We start from the raw sequence: 13,917 nt of genomic DNA, 5'->3' as shown, positions 1-13,917 counted from the left end.
TTTATAGGTTCTGTCCTACATCTTTAGAATGAATTTTCAGATCCTCTTGGAATGCCAAATTCAGCTGAAGAGGAACAATCCCACTGATTTGTTTCTTTTTCTCCTGCTGGAGATTTCCCATTAAAGGAATGGCAGATTTCTTTCCTTTCAAAGCTACAAACCCAGGAATTATACCAAAGAAATTTTTGGTGTAGCTGTAATAGAAGATCTGTCTCACTAAGAAAACTAAAAATAGAAAAGTCTCTCAGACACACAATGGCAAAAAACAACAACCAGATTTAATATTGGCACCTCTAGGCAGTGGTCTGACTGCCTACAACAGTGTTTTTTATATATATATATATACATACAATAGAAATAAATTCTAGTGTTGTTTGTGTTGGTTTTTGGTTGTTGCTTCAATTTTTATTTGTTTTATTGCCTGTCACAGGTCACAGTTAGTTAGAAGCAGACTTCAGCCTACTTAGGAAACAGTATCAGCAATGAACCTTTATATCACCCCACCACCACATGTCTAAAATTTAATGACGATGATGATGTCCCCAATGAGAGCTAGTAGTTTGATCTACCTTGTCCAAATGCACAGAGGAAGTATGGAAGGACTTTGTTCAAAGACAGGTAGATTTCCATTTCAGCACCTATTCAGTCTCCTGTTTGCCACCAAGAACTATTCAAAATAGGTAATTTTTGCTGTGTTTAGGGTTTCTCTGTTAGGGACAATCATCCATGAAGAACCTGATTGAGATCATGTTTTCTTTCCTTAGGGACTGCCAAAGAGGTGCCAGGTAGTAGTGAGTTCCAGTCACTGGTGACCTAGGCCAGGTTTGAATGTAGAAATTAGAAACAAAAGAACATCCAGAATCTAAATTGCCCACCCAAATTACGATTTATTTCATTTTCATCCGTGTTGCAAAACCTACAAATTTTAATTTTTTTTATTTCTGGATAAAGGGAAAGTAAGTGGTAGATCCTAATTTGTTAATAACAAATCAGCTGGACTCGGACCTATAAGCAGTGAACAGGCAAAATCTGGGTAAGACCACAGTGTGTTTTTGGTTTTGACAACAAACTGTCTGGCTTCACAACCAGTTTCCTTCATTTTCTTGGAAAGGCAGCAGGTTTTTGGAAGCTCTGGGTAGAAGTGTGCTTAATTGTGCATTTCACTCTTGAACGGTCATGCTGCAATAGAAGGGAAGCTGGTTGAAATGCCAGAGTTTTCTGAATATTGCTCTCCGTGATTTGGCCTAGAAACCTACTGGCTGTTGCACTAACTGGACCTCTATCAGGATGAACATTTGCTTCCTGTTTCATATCTGGAAAGATAATGTTTCTCAAAACATCATGGTTTTTAAAGTCCTCATTAGACAATTCTGCAGCAGCATTGAAGTTTTCTGTGCAGGTAAGTGGATGGTTACTTCCATCCATGGGGCTGTCTAGTAGTAAGACCTTGCAAAACTTCTTTAAGATTGTTAAGGGATTTTGAACAAAGTAATTGTTAAAGGATTTTGAACAAATAAACAAAATTGTTTTGCCTATACTTTCTCTCATAATCCTAGGCTTATTTAATCACCAACATCTACTGCTGTTTTATGACCTGTGTTTCTCCCTCATGCAAGCCCTGTGTGCCCTTTAGTGCTGCACTGCAACAGTGGCTGCTATTTCCCAGCTTCGGTCATTCCTGTCCCAGCCCCTTTCATATTCTGTACCTGATGTTCAAGTTCTTCTGTTTCATTGTCTAGGGTCATTACCTTGTTATATAAATGCACTGTTTGTTCCTGAGAGCAGGGTTACACTTATGTAACTTTTGCCATTTAAAAGTTAGGTCTCTGAGCTGAGAGGGGTCTTCCGTGTTTCCTCTGTTCACAATTGAGAAAAATAGGCAAATCCAGAGGTGGATTTGTCCCATCTGTTTCAGGTGCTTAATTTAGGATGAGATGAATAATCTGCTGAATGCAGTTTATCTTTCTGCTGTGACTATAAATGGAGGTAGATGATTATAGGAGGACAGATGCACAAATGTAATATAGTTGATGTTAGGTGAGATGAACCTGGATTCTAGGCAAACTTAATTGTCCAAGTTCCCTCAATAGTACAGAAAAAAATTAGCACAGCAAATTGATGCTTGTTCCCCTCTATATTTGGATGGCATGAGTTGCCGTTGGAGTGCTTCTAGAAATTAGGGCAGAAGCCTAGCCTTACTTAAATTCATTTCTGATAGCTAAAGCAGGAGACATGATGTCACTCAAACTGGACACCACAGATATACTATTGTTATCGGTAGTAATGTTTAGTACTGTTTACTTTCTCCTTATAAAACAGACTTAAACATACTGCTGCTTAAACATACTCAACTTTGACAACTTTGAATCTAATTTCCCACTGCCTATGGGCTAAATCTAAACACAGAAATTATACAAATGTATCCCAGAGTCTTTCCCATGTCACTGCAAATAAATACCATTTTTCTTTATCACTCCAATCTGAGTTCTATAGAAATTGTGCACATCCAGGAAGTCACATAGAAAATCCCACTTCTCTTTTCACCATCCACAAAGATAATGTTAATTTTGCCTTAATTTTCTTGTTTTAATACCTTATATTTAGTAAATTGAAAGATATTTAAAAAAACACCCCCTCCCCCCCCCAAAAAAAACCAAAAAAAGAAGACAGAGAGAGAATTAATTAAGAATAGAAAGTGAATGCACAATTCTCCAGGATAAAAATGAGCAACCCAAATACAATGAATGAGCTGTAAAGCAGAGTCTGGAACATGAAAAGATCTGCTCTCAGTTAACCATGGTAAATTTGGCACATTGGGCCACTGGGAAATGACAAGTGTGATGATTTTCTGAATAGAGAACAGCTAGTCTCATTGAGACTTCCGTTTTGTGAGATAACTATCATAACCAGTTTAGCATGAAAATTTGACCTACTCAGTTATTAAAAAAAAATTGCAAGTTGGTCACTGAGAAATTGAACAGAAATCTGTTATTCTCACAATGTGCCTTATTTAAACCCTTATTTCCAGCAAGAGAGGAAACTATATGTCACTGGTTGTTAACTCAGTTTAATCTGAGAAATCTTCTGCCCTGAAAAAACTGCTAAGGTTAATTGGCGCTACAGAGGGTCATTTTTTTGAAAACAAGACACATATCATCACTTACATTATTCAATTTAAAAAATTCACATTCAAGTTTATTAAATTACAGGACCCCAGTTGCAGTATGTTAGTTCACTACTGGTCTTATGCTCTACCTAACAGTTTTATCACACTAAAATATTATGGATATACCATGTATTTTGTTGTTTAATAATCAAAATGTGTGCAGTTCCAGTTTGCAGCCAGAATCCATTAGTTACTGAAATCAGCTGGAAGACACCTAGGGAACTGAATGAGAATACTATCCCAGAAACAAGTAGACTTTGTTGATGGATTATTCATGTTTCAATTAACTAAACCAATTCAGACTTTGTTTGTCAGCTGTCAAATGAATTAATGGCAACCATTTTCCTTGGGTCAAAGTGAAGGCAAATGAAAATGGTATTGCAGAAGGACAGGTGGCATCTCCTGGCATCCTGGTGCAGTATCCAAATGGTTTTATGGGTCTAGAGAGGTTTTCAAACTTGAATTAAATATTCACATACCTTAGAATTGTACTTGCTCAATGAGCAGCTGCAAATTTTATAGTTTTTTAAATTAATATATTAATCTTTCTAGGCCATTCATCCTTTCTGCTGGGTTTTTCAAACATAAAACAGTTATAGTGGTAAGTTCTGACCTTAAATGACTTTCTCATAAGTGAGAATAGAGTAGTTTTTCATAGTCTTTATGGTGGAACCAGGAAATGAATAAGGAGGGAACTTTGACTTGGCAAACCATCCAAGCCAGGGCATGCCATTGATGGAGTTAATGGGTATTAATGGAGAACAGCATGGCTGCAGAAAGTTGGGCATCAAGCCTAACATTTGTTTAGCAGGGACATCCCCACCATGTCAGGCAGCAAAGCTGGGTAAACAGAGAGGGAAGGACTTCTGTGAGACTGAAATAAGAAGAGGAGAAATTCAAATTAAATGCATCAGTGAAATGGGAGTCAAAGGACCTTAATTTATTATCTATGTTCTTCTACTTAAAAATGTCATTCTTTGAAGGAAAGTTGGAATGCTTTGTCCCATTTGCCTGCTATGATGAACTACATGTCACAATGAAAGTATAATTTCTTGAACTCTCTCTTGAATTATTTATTAGTCTAATGAAAAGGATTAAACACCTAATTGAAGTTTATATATCTATTAAATCTGGATTTCTATGTTATTATTAAGTCTGTGTTTCTATAGGTGATGTAACATTTCATTTGTTCAGCTGTGGGATTAGATTTTTTTTAAACAAGGGAACTCAGGGTTCTTTACATGCCTTGGACCTATCAGTGAGATTATGCATGGAGAAGTGATGATCACTGGAAACAGTGGCAAACCCTGGCCCAGGTGCCAAATAGAGTCCACTGGGACATTTTGTGCAGGTCTCAGACCTGTTTCAGATCTACCTCCTTTGCCCTAGTGAGCCTTGAGGTGCTCCTTACCCAGTGTCTGTGGGCTTGTGTTTCTCCCTGTGAGACGAGCCTCCTGCTCTCTGAGGACACGCCTGCCTGTGGGACGGATGATTGTGGGTGATAGGGGTGTGCTGCTGGCTCAGCACCTTGACTCTACCACCTTCCAAATAGCACCTTAAGTCCTCTTATGGGTGAAGGGAAGGATTTCTGCTTTGCTTCTCTGCTTCCTCATTAAGAGAGGGCTTTGATAACTCAGCTGTTACTATTACCTGCCTCTCACATGGAAGCTGATGATCTCCAGAGTGAGAATGAGCACTGTTGCTGCAAGAGGCTCTGCTGAGTTCTCTTGTGTCTCTGTGCAAGAGTGCTAGAATTTTTCTATGTTTTATGGGTTTTTTCAGTGATTTGGGTCTTACACAATGGTAAATAGTTTATTTTCCTTTACTTCTTCCCCTCTGCTCCCCACATTGCTGTGGGACATGCCACCTGAAAGTCATCTGTAGAAGCTAAACAGCTTCCTACATTGGAGTGCCACTCAAAATTCTTTCTCTTTTTTTTCTGTTTTGGTTTGAAGAACAAATGGTAAACCAAAATCCTCTTTCCTAAGCCTAAGTATACCCTTTCTTCATTTTCCTGGTATTACTGGAAAACTGCAAAGCTGTCATGCCTTTTAAATGATGCATCACAATGAAGTGCTAAACCAGAGCTGCAATTTACCCTGGCTTATAAATCTATGACATACGCCAAGAAGAGGCAGGGTGCCCCATTTGACTAAAATGGAAAATATTCCACGGAAGACAAGTCTACCTCACTGTTTTATTTATCATTTCCGTAAGCTTGTCCACCTCTTCAGTCAATATCATAAATATCAAGAGCAAACAGAAAATGTCTGTAGCTTTATGCAGTTACACAGAAGACTGGCAGTGGATTCCCGTGCTTTTAAAGGGCTGTCCCAGTCTCAGTCAGGGCTGTAGTTCACTGCAGGTGCTGGAAAAAAAGTCTGTGCTGTGGACATAGCAGCAAGATTTCAGTCACTGAATTTCAGAGGCTGCCTCTGCTTAGCCCAATGGGATATCTCAGTTGACCTTATCAAACTCATAGGCAGCTGATTAATACAGTTCACAGTGTACATTCTAAATACTAGACTCAAGAAATCTCTTCAGATTTTTTGGTGTCACATTAAGTTTTACCTGTAGGCAATCTTTCAATGACTTTGCAAGATATAAAGAGGGAGAATTATAGCTCTAATTCTGTGCACCCCAGAAGGCAAGAACTTGGAACTTAAAATTCACATTCAAAAAAATAAAACTTCTGATCACAGTCTGAAAAAACTCTAGGGGAATCTCTTAGTGGACAATAGAGCTCAGCAGGCATTTTGAGATGGGACCTGTCAGTCTGTTTCAGACATCTGTATGATGAGATGATCTGCTTCCTAGGAATGTCTATTCATCCATTAGTGAAAAAAGCATGGAAAAGGATTATCTGTGTGGGTGCTGACTATCAAACTGACTCTGATAGTTTTGCCAATGTGACATTTACAAGGTCCTGACAAAAGCATTTGATAGAGAAAGAAGCTTAATGGAAGTCCATGACTGACACCTTAGAAAATGGACGATTTTTGTAGGACAATCTCCACTAATCACTACTTTAGAAAACCTAATTGTCAAACTTTATAATAAATTTTAGTTAGATTGATGATTTCTACCCCAGGGTTTGCTCTGAACTGCAAAGCAGAGGGATGCTCCAGGTAAGGATCAGTGTTTATTGTCAGAGTTTTGTGTGGGCAGGGAATGTTTAAACAGCACCTGTCCATGCTAAACCTGATTCAGATCAATGCCACAAGAACATAATATTGTGTGATATATTACTAATGAAATGAATAATGAAAGAGATGTGTCAGCCCAGAGGAAAAAAACAGAAAAACTCATTTTTTCCTTTCCTTTTTTTTTTTCATCTGCACCTGTATGGACAATTTCACTTTCAAAGCAATATGCTTCCAGAAATAAAGTACTGGTGCAGATTCAGAGGGAAGTGTTTCCATATTAAGACAGGTGGGTAAAGAACACTTAAATTTTTATTATTAATGGTGAAAAAAAAAAGATGAGTAAATGTTAAATTCCTTTATGTCTGTTTTAAAATTTATAATTAAAATAGCCACTCTGAAAGTGGTTAAAAGTGAACATCCTGGAGAGAAAACCTAGATTTTTAGGACTTTAGAAATTAGTGCTGCCATCCTACTATCAAAAGTCAGTATTTTATACTGATTTGTCATATGATTCTTCAGCTGTGTAAGAAGTTGTGAGAATGAGATAATGGGGCTCCAGTAGCGTGGATAGAGTGCAACACAGCAAAATTTTTAGGGCATGAAATTAGTCCAGACTTTATCCTGTCTCATGCTTCTGTGGTAAGAATAATCTGCTGGAATAAGACAAGGATGGTAATGACTTTTAAATGTGGCACATCCATTTTGTTGAAGATTGGTTAAGTTGCACAAGGGAGGGCACCATGCTGCCTTCAATGATTAGCTATGGATCTGTTGTAGCTGTTAAGGCAAGTGTAATTCCTACACAGGCTGGGAAAGAAGCAGAATGAACTTTCAAATGAATAATTGGTTCCCATTCTAAGCAAATATTTTTCCATTTTTCAGTAGCTAGAGAATGCTGCTGTTTCTGTTGACTCTGCTCTCTAGCAAGAGAACAGTCTTCCTTTCCAGACTGTTGGTATTTGCTTGAAGATGAAATCTGTTTGGAGATGTTTCCTGTTCTGGAAATGCAGCCTGAAGGAGATGAGCCTACAAGTTGCTGACACCCAGAAGAAAACTGTGGTCTGACAGTTTCACTGGGGCACAAGTGCATCACTGCATTATACCAGGAATTTGTGCTGCCAGGACATGTGTACAGAGCTGAACATCATAAAGCAAGCTAAGGGAGAAGTAATACCTGTGGAAAAGGAGTTGTAACATATCCTGTGATACTGAAACAGGAAGGGAGAAAAACACAGCTGATGGTCTGCTAAAGCCATGTTTATTCACCAAGTTTCTCTGTATTTGAACTGGTAAAAAGAACAATGTGTGACTGTCTCACTTGGTTTCTAGCAACTGCTTAATCCTATGGGACACTGTCCCTCAGTGGAGGCAAGTCTGTAAAAGACAAGGGGAGAAAGTGAGCAAGGTACAAAGATTACCACGTCTGCGAAACCTCAGGGCTGGCAAAATCATGCAGTGATGGAGGTAGAACTTACCTTGTCAGTCTGAGACAGAACCAGGTTCACTCAGACCATCTTTCACCAGATATTTGACTTTATTTTCTTAAAACTGCACAAAGTAAGGGATTTTTAGCATGTCTGCTACCAAAACCTTGCCATGCGAACTCAATGAAAACATAAACATTCTTTGGAGCCATTATTACCTGCTTTTTACACAAGCATTAAACTTTGGTCCTTATGTTTCTTTCCTTCACTTTCATTGTCCAGCTTGCAGAGGGAAATTTTTTTCCAAAGTCAGGGCACTTGGAATTCCACTCTGGACAAAAATACATTTAGGCTTTCCCAAGTTGCTTTGAGGTACTGATTTTACATGTTAATTGCACAATCAATTTTGGTTACAGCATCTAACCAAGAAGATTACTTAGAAGTGTATTTATTATAGTGGACTCCTCTAGGACACTTCTTCATTTGCACAGCCAGTTTCATAGTTACTGATACATGTTCTTTGAGCTTGACTGAAGCTTCCTCTTGGAGTGTTCAAAGATTTCCTAGCACACATCACCTTCCCCAAGCTGGACTGACTGCACTCATCACCCTGCATTTGTCTTTTGCCTGTAAGAATACATATTGTACTCATTCACCTGGAGTCTTTGGGATGCCATTTGCTCTCTATGACCAGCAATTTTATAATCACTTCATTTCATTCTTCAAGTTTTAATTACTTTGGGGTAAGTTGTATCAGGTCATGATATTGGTTTATCTGAATATTCTTTGAGGTCTCATGTCCCTATCCTTCCTTTGTTTTCATTTCTGTACCAGGTCACTTATCCTACACATATGGTCAGAAATTTCCTCCTCTTTATGTGCGTTTGTTAGGAAAGAATCAAACAGGATATGGAGTATTTTGATTTTATCAGTCACACCTGACTGTTTCTTCACAATTGTTTCAGCATCTGCTTTTTGTTTTTAAATGGCCATGCAACTGTTTTGGAATGAATATTAAATGTGTCAAACAGTGGAGCACTCATGATGTGAGTTCTTGTATATATACTTTTGTGCCCTTGGCTCATCCTCTGCCTTTGGACTGCAGAGGCTTTTTTCTCCTGCTACCTAGTATAATGCACTCCTTTTTGCTCCCTGCAGTGACATCACTGTTTTTAAAGCTGAGGAAACAACTTGAGGCTAGGAAAACCATATGAGAGCATAATAAAGATCACTGTGCACCCTGAACTACATAGTGACTTTGTTATTGCTCCTGGTATGACAAAATCAATAATGCTAACTGTAATGTAAACTTCTGCTTTTCTTGAGAATGCTTGTAAACTTGCTGGCCTGGTTGTGTATGGCTCCTGGTGTGCACAAAGGGACACTTCAGAGGTTTCCTGAGCCTGCCTTTGACATCTCCCCTTCTGAGCTTCAGGCTTCCTCCTGTGCCCCTCACTACACATTTTATGTGTGTTTTCACGTGCTGCATGCTCTGCAGGAACTGAGCCTATGGACATGCATTGGTCATTGGAATGCCCTAATGGAGTGTTCAGAGTAGGGGAAATTATTATACTTGTAGCATCAGTCCAATTAATGCAAACAGATTGTGGATGTTGTTCAGGACTCCAGCTGAAGAAAGACAGAGAAAATGTTTGCCTTTAAAAGGCTTTTCGAGAGCTAGAATCTGTCAGAAACCTGAACTCATTCATTGCTGACCACTATGACCAGTTCACCTAAGGGGAATTCTTGACAAAGAATGAGCTACACTTTCAGATTTTTGTGTGTGTGTGTATGGGAGGAAGGGAATGATTTTTTCCCCTGCTTTTTGTCTCAAACAGAAAGAGAAGACCTGGGCAAAAAATGTTTAGAGGTTTCTGTGTTGAACAGATAATACAAAAAATACTGTATCTTCCAGTGTCTTTTAAAAAAAGCTAAGAAGAAAATGAACCAAGCACAGTATAGCAAATTTATAGAGCCAAGTGTGTTCTGTACTCAGGTTTATAACAACCATTGTATTCAGAGAGCTCAATTGGGAAGCAATGGCAAGAATCAGTGTAAAAAGATATAATTTTTCCTCAGCCTAGAGATGGTTCCCCTTTCTTTGCTGGTGAGGCACACGAGCTGTGTACAGGTGAGAGGTGGGGAGCGTGGCAGGTACCAGCCGTGGTGGGGCCCCTGGCATGGGAGGCAGTGGTGCTCATCCACTGGGTCATGGCCCGCTGTCCAGCCACCAGCTCACTTTGTCACCAGCAAAATCCTTCCTCACCTTCACTGCTGTTGCTCCATTAAACATTCATGAAAATAACTCAACTTCCTACTGAGTATCCATTAGCCACCAATGCTGATGTTAATGAGCAAACTGTGAATGCACCAAAGAGCAAATTGAAATGAGTCACAAAATACACTTAGGATGTGCTTCCTGCCAGTATTGGTGCGTCATCGGGTAAATGCTGGTTCCTTAACAACAGGCATATAAAGAGCAGAAATACAGCTGATTGAAAAAAGGCATTATTTAAGAGAGTTCCATTAAAAGAGATTAACTGATTTATGAGCAAATGAATCATATCTGCACATTAGCTCTTTATTTGTCATGCCAACTTGTTTTCTATTACATTAAAACACTTTTAAATTAAAACACAGCATTAAATTAAATTAAGGCCTGCTACAGGAAAAAAAAAGTCTTTCAAAACAGACATAATTTAATTATAGTTAACCTGTGTAAATAAGAGTAAATAATTAATTTATGACAGTAAAAATGTGTTGTCTTACATACTTTATTCAATTAAAGACATATTAAGGCCTGCAAGTACAGTGCTTTCCTGTCTTTATTCATTCCTTTCAGCTTTACACCTCTGAATATTTAATGCAAAACAGACTGCTGTTAAAAACATATTGACATGCATCACTCGGCTGGATGGGAGGAAATTCTTTCTGCATTGCACAGGATGACAGCTGGTACTGATCACAATTTCAGGTGACAAGTCAATCCTCAAAAAAAAAAAAAGCCTAAAAAGAGTGTAATCTGTGTTCATCCCAGCTTTTCTGCTGTCAGGCAAGGGAAGGGACATGTGCATTTGCAGTGAGGTGCTGGCCACTGTCCGTGTCAGAGCAGTGTGGCCACAGCTCTGTGCCTGGGGACTATCAGTGCTTTGAGGATCCTCCAAGGCAGGGAAGAATGATGTGCAGAACTCCAAGATATCAGAAGGCTAATTGATTATTTTGTTATACTATATTATACTATAAATATATTCTTTAACAAGAACTATTTCTAACTAACTGATTAACTAGAAAAACTCTCTGCCCGAGAGTCCTAACACAAGCACGTGGATCCAATTGGTCAAAGAATCAAAAAACCATCACCTCGGGTAAACAATCTCCAGAACACATTCCACATGGGCACAAACACATTAAGAATTGTTTTGATCATTCTTTTCTCTGCTTCTCTCACAGCTTCTCTCAGGAGAACCTGAGAAAGCTAAATCACTCTCTGTTCAGAGGGCACGTGAATACCACAGGGGACAGCCACTGTATGGCCCGCAAGAACCACACCAGGCTCCAGACACCTGCTTAGTACAGAATTTCTGTCTGGGATGGTAGCAAAGTGCCATTGCTTAAAGCAGGAAAAACCAGCTCGGAGTCATGTCACGAGGCTGGGGTGAATGGGTGGGCAGAGGGAAGGTATGGGAGGCCTGGAAGCAGCATGGAAATCCAGCACCTGGAGGCTGCGGATGCGTGCCAGGAGGTGGTGGTGGAATACTTTCTGGGAGCCCCTTGCTTTTCCTACTCCTACTGAATGGGGTGAAAGACCCAACTGTGCTAGACCAACTGGCTACAGCTGGGCAAATTCAAATTCTAATATCTGGATATGGAATTATCTGATGCAGAGGAGAAACAGCTGCCTCAGAGGTGAGCTGCAACCCACTGGCAATTCAGGTATGTACATGATATATAAAAAACTGAGAGATGAGGAGGTAAACACTTAGACAAAAGCCCTCACGAAAAATGTGCACGATCTCCTGAGATTTTACAGTGTTTGTTGTGACTAGACTCATATAATCCACTTCAGTTTCCCCTGAAGTCCATGGAAAACCACCAGCTGAGCACAGAGGGGATTGAAATTTGTGTGCAGTAAGAACATTACTTATGGCTGGTTGAAAAGCTACTATGGAAATCTCCACTTTGACCATCTTTTGATATAAACAGCTTTGCTTTTGAAGAACTTTCATAAAAATATTTGTATGAATGCTTGTGAAGTTAAGCCTGTGACAAGCATTGGTTAATCTGGAAATCAAATTTACTTCATGAGAAAAATAAATTAGTTCTGGACAGAAATGGAAGTAGTTTATTTATTAAAAGAGGGATTTTAGGCCATCTGTCAGGAAACTCAAATTAAACAATCTGCTCAATTCCCAGCAAATGTAAATCTGTGAAGCTCTGTGGATTTTGAGTGACCAACAGCACAGCTCAGGTGAACGTGAAAAAATTACAGATAGTTTATTCACAACTGATAGGCTGAAATTTGATCACAGAAATATTCTTAAAAAAATACTCTTAACTAGTTGAAAAAAATTCAGTTAGAAAGTGAGATTTAATCTGCTACATTTTTCAAGCATGTATTTAATTTATCATTATTATTTCTGTCTTGCTGCAATAACCCAGGATATTTTCCCTGGAAGCCTTTTTTTTTGGTTTTGCTTCTTGAAGATCTGTGACACACAGCAAAGCTGTCCAATTACATGTACAGTCTTGCTAAATATAAACTACCCTATTATAGGGTGGTGCTATTGAGTTCTCTTAAGAAGTCATACTGGCAAAAATCATATTCTCTTCATGAATGGGTCTAGAGAACACAGTAATGCTGGGTTTACAGAGGACTTTCTGTTTTTGATCAGTGCTTTTTAGCATTCTTTCTTCCTAACAAGGGGCACAGCAAAGAAGAGAATATCCAGATTGAAATATTTGAGGATGTCTTGATTTATTTTAGGGAGGATGTGCTTGCTGGGAGATAAGTTGCAGCTTTCAGTGCAGGGATGAACACTGGGTTGAAGTTTCATGCAAGATCTTAAACAAGCACCACTGACCACTGTCCATAACACACCATGTCCTGGCATGTTTGAAACACAGCTCTGAGTTTCATTGCAGAGCTCTATTAATGTTTTGAAAAAAAGAAGGTCAGTTTTTTTAACCAAAAATGGTGCATGATGAATTTTCCAATGCTTTATCTAAATTTTGACAGTCCTATACATTACCAGTATCAGCTCTGGAGTCATAATAGCATCTAAAGTCAGCAAAAATACAGAGCTTTTTCTAACATGATAAAGTCTGTCTGTCCGAGCCCTGAAATTAGGACAGCATGTTTGCAATACATGAATAAAAAAAACTTAAAGGGGTCACACTCTGTGAATTCTCAGTGCATTTGTTGTGGTTTTTTTTAATTAGTCTTATATTTGATGCCGTTTGAAATTTGTACATTCCAGAATCTTAAGGTTTGCTTCAAAGTGGACTATAAAATAACTGCAGAAAGAGGCAAACAAGAAATGACTGGAGGTGAGAGAGAGAAAAAGGACATGACCTAAATTTCTAATGCCTCCTAATTACCAAAGTTGGAGTAAAAGTTTATTCCATTATAATTTTGTCCAGCAGTGTCTTCAGTCTCTGGTTCTGTCCTTACAGTCTGTGGTGCTGCTGTTGTCATAGGGAGGTGGCTGACAAACTCCATCTCCAGTAATTCTCCTTCCAGCCACCGTTTGTTTCTTCTGCCTGGATCCCCTGAGCAGGGTCAGGTCAGGTCATGGGGAGGAGGGAGAATCTGGCTGCATGGCTGAGCTGCCCATGTGCTACTGCTTTCTTTGGGCCTGAATTTGTAGCCACTCCCTCTTGAGAATTCCTCTTGATGGCTGTGGTAGTTTCAAACTTGTGCAGCTGCAAAACCAAGCCCTAAATCAATTCCATGTCTCTCCTTGTCAATATTGTGCTACTGCTTATAACAGCATTGACAGAGAGGTTTATGTATCCATGGCACTTGTGTTTAGGTCATGAAAAGAAGGAAGGAAATTATTCTAGTGCAGAGTGAGTAGGTTCTGGGAGCAGGGGCACAGAGGGGAAAAATCCCTGCTGAGTTTTTGGCTTTTTCAAGTTTCCAGAAACTCTCAGTACAGGATTTAATGATGAACTGGAATAT

This window comes from Ammospiza caudacuta, chromosome 3 (assembly GCF_027887145.1).
Source record: "Ammospiza caudacuta isolate bAmmCau1 chromosome 3, bAmmCau1.pri, whole genome shotgun sequence".
NCBI classification, from domain to species: domain Eukaryota; kingdom Metazoa; phylum Chordata; class Aves; order Passeriformes; family Passerellidae; genus Ammospiza; species Ammospiza caudacuta.
This window is presented reverse-complemented; position numbering follows the sequence as displayed.